We start from the raw sequence: 3,998 nt of genomic DNA, 5'->3' as shown, positions 1-3,998 counted from the left end.
GGCCCGGGCCCGGCCAATCGCGGCCGGGCGGAGGCGGGGCCGGACATCCCCCCGGCCACACTACGAGCCCCAGCAAGCCCGCCACCCCGCTGGCTCAGGCGGCCGCGGGCCCTGCGCGCAAAGCTTTTTGGGACTTGTAGTTCCGCGGCTGCGGGATGAGTCGCGCGGTCCCGCCTGTCCCAGGAGTCCCGGGAAGCTCCTCTCGCGTTGGCCGGGGCCGCGCGGCGGGAGCCGCCGGGAGCCGCCGGGGCCGTGGCGTTTGCGCGGGTTGTCCACGGGACACGAGCGGGGCCGCGCCGGCTGCGCCTTCCCGCTGGAACTGTCCCGTGCCTTCGGGGCAGGATGGAGGCAGGAGTCCCAGACCGGGAAGGCAGAGGAATGTGCCAGAGGGAATCCGTGAAACGACGGAAGAAGACGAACGGGCTCACATGGTCCAAGGATGGCCTCCATGGTCCAAGGATGGCCGGCTGCGCTGCCTGCCCGCTGCCCGCTGCCGGCTGCCGGGCGTGGGCAGGCGCGGTGCAGAGGGGCGGGGGCTGCGCACTGACCTCCCTCTCCGCTTTTAATGAGAGAAGGAGATGCGAAGATCCTTTGTGAAAAGTAGAGGCGCATGTTTCTTCGCCTAGTAAATCATGTACAAAGAAGCACACCAGCTTCCTCATTGCGTGCTATAAAAAACACTTGCATATCTGTAAAAAAAAAACCCAAGAACTAACTTTGCATTTTGTGACCGACTGTTTTTAAATGTCTGCAGAAAGTCATAGTTTTGCTCTGACTCTGCCATTTGCACTGTCTGCACCGACTCAGCTTTGCTTATGATCATAAATGTAAAAGGACATTACAGGTTAATCATCAATACTTCTCTGGAGCTGGCGTGCCCAGTGACCTGACATGGCTCCTGACACAGTCTAGCTTTAGAATTCGGGTCGTTCAGGAGTCACCTTTTTGAACTGACAAGGATCATCATGCTGATGATCCAGCAAGAAAAAAAACAAGCCAGGAATCTTAGTTTCACCTCATGTAATTCCAGCCTAGTGGCCAAGTGGGTTATGCTTATGTTTTATTTTCTTCCTGCTCTAAAAGATATCTAGTATCACTTAAAAGCATTGCTGACCCATCATCCAAGTCCAAAGGTGTTTCTCATAGCCAGGCTACATGAGGTAAGTACACCTTGTGTCAGCTGTCACTTCTGAGAAACCTAATACATTGCCAAATAACTTATCTATAACTTCTGCATTAATAAACACCAGCAGGATGTTCCTTTTTGTGAGATAGATGGGCAGACTGCTACAAGAATCCTAAATCTCAGTTGAAATGCACCAGGCAGGTACTAAAGACACTTGAGTAATACACAGATTTTTACTACTGAATTCAATTATTTCTATTGTGGTAGAAATTTAGGAAGCTGTCCTGGATTGAGAGGCAAGTTTGTCTAAGGGAAGAATATGAAAGGTGTAGCTGGGTATATGGGCTGATGTAAGCAGAGAGGTTGCTAAGGTAGAGTTGTGAGGCTCAAACAGAAGCAGCTACATCACCTGCAGCAGGAATCCAGCATGATCCTTGTAACTGCTGCTATCATGGAAGAGAGGAAATGGACTATGACTGTGCAAACAAATGTACATATCATCTTTTTCAAAAGAGAAGAGTGTGTAAGTAGGTAAGACCGTGATGGATTTATGAAATTGAAATGAAATGCTATTCAGCCTGCAGAAGAGAAGGTTCTTTGCAGAGCTTATAGCAGCCTTCCAGTACTTAAATTGGGCTGCAAGAGAGCGGGGAGACAGACTTTTTACAAGGATGTGTAGTGATAGGACAAGGGAAAATGGCTTTAAACTGAAAGAGGGAAGGTTTAGGTTAGGTATTAGAAAGAAATGCTTTGCTGTGAGGGTGGGGAAGCCCTGGAACAGACAGTCCAGAGAAGTTTTGGATCCCTGGAAATGTTCAAGGCTGGTTGGATGGGACTTTGAGTAACCTGGTCTAGCACAGCAGGGGGACTGGAACAAGATGATCTTTGGTCCCTTCCAGCCTGAACCATTCTATGATGCTATGAAACAATTTGCTCTGGCTCTGACAGTGCTGAAAAGCAAAAGTAACCACCACCCTTATGTCTCATAACAAAACTTTAACTCTGTGGAAGGCAGTTCCAGCAACCCTCCAAAGCCACACACTACAAATAGTACCTAAGATGCTAACCAAATTCTGAACATGTTTACTAAATGAGTATCAAAAAACCAAAAAAAGAAGACCCAATGTGAATGTGAAACTTCAAAACTGCAGATAATATAGTTTCTTTCTTAATAGCTTCCCTACAAACCAGAAGGCTGCCATGCAGTAAGGGTGGGTAGTTTAGCCCTGATTCTGTTTTGCTAAGAGCACTCTGAGAGGATTATAACTCCTACATCCAGCATTGCTAACACCAGGCTGGACTGGCAGTGCTGGCATTGCATTAATAGTTCTGGTAACACACAGGTTTCCCTAAAAGTGATTTTCCAGGTTTTTGGCACAGCTCTGGAGGTGTCTTAACACAGATATTTATGGTTCCATGCCACTAACTTAATAGCTGACAAAATTTGAACTGCAAAGTTGATTTTGCTTTTAATTTAGCAGAACAGATACTTCAGAAAATGTACAGGAAGCCATTCTGGACTGCACCTACACTTTCCTTTAAGAGCAGCTGAATAGATCAAGCTTTTTTTAAATGAGTCAAGGACATATTTTATCTGGGAGAGAATGGACTGGCATCATAAATTGATCATATTTAGGGCATGTACCTTTTTAAGCTTCCTTAGTCTATTTTAAACATTTTAAACAAATGCTTATTCTTTGTAGTTGCACTAACTTGATAATTAATAGCAAAACAAAATAAGAAATGCTAGGAAGAAAAAGCTAGTATTTAAGGTGAAGAGTGGAAGAGTTTATGATAAATGAAAAAGTGTGCTGAGCCTGGTCTTTCCACATCTTCACAAGCAATGAGATTAGATTTGTCAGTTTAGCACTGATGCATGACTAACTACCTTGTAAAGGCAAACATCAGACATGGTTATTCTGTGTGTTTGAAACTAGGGAAGATTCTCATTACAGCAAAATTAATAGACTAACAATGGAGTGATCTTAGCTATCAAATTATTAAAGGAAAATGCAATGTTCATCTTTATTTTGGGGCGAAAATCAGAAGAGACTTACTTAGAGTGACAGAAAAAGAAAGAAAGGAAGAAAAGAAAGAAAGAAAAAAAAGAAAGAAAAGAAGAAAAGGAAGAAAAGGAAGAAAGAAAAGAAAGAAAAGAAAGAAGAAAGAAAGAAGAAAGAAAAGAAAGAAAGAAAGAAGAAAGAAAGAAAGAAAGAAAAGAAAGAAAGAAAAGGAAAGAAAGAAAGGAAAGAAAGAAAGAAAGAAAGAAAGAAAGAAAGAAAGAAAGAAAGAAGGAAGAAAGGAAGAAAGAAAAGAAAGAAAAGGAAGAAAGAAAGAAAGAAAGAAGAAAAAAGGAAAGAAAGAAAGGAAGAAAGAAAGAAAAGAAAGAAAGAAAGAAAGAAGAAAGAAAGAAAGAAAGAAAAGAAAGAAAGAAAGAAAGAAAGAAAGAAAGAAAGAAAGAAAGAAAGAAAAAGAAAGAAAGAAAGAAAGAAAGAAAGAAGAAAGAAGGAAGAAGGAAGGAAGGAAGGAAGGAAGGAAGGAGAAAGAAAGAAAGAAAGAAGAAGGAAGAAAGAAAGAAGAAAGAAAGAAAGGAAGGAAGGAAGAAAGAAAGGAAGGAAGAAAGACAGGAAGGAAGAAAGAAAGGAAGAAAGAAAGAAGAAAGGAAAGGAAGAAGAAAGGAAGAAAGAAAGAAAGAAAGGAAGAAGAAGAAAGAAGGAAGAAGAAAGGAAGGAAGAAAGAAAGGAAGGAGGAAGGAAGGGAAGGAAGGAAGGAAGGAAGAAGGAAGAAGAAAGGAAGAGAAGGAAGGAGGAAGGAAGGAAGGAAGGAAGAAGGGAAGGAAGAAGGAAGAAAGGAAGAAGGAAGGAAAAGGGAT

The sequence above is a fragment of the Vidua macroura genome, chromosome 6 (genome assembly GCF_024509145.1).
Source record: "Vidua macroura isolate BioBank_ID:100142 chromosome 6, ASM2450914v1, whole genome shotgun sequence".
Taxonomy (NCBI): Eukaryota; Metazoa; Chordata; class Aves; order Passeriformes; family Viduidae; genus Vidua; species Vidua macroura.
Note: the sequence above shows the minus strand (reverse complement) of the source record.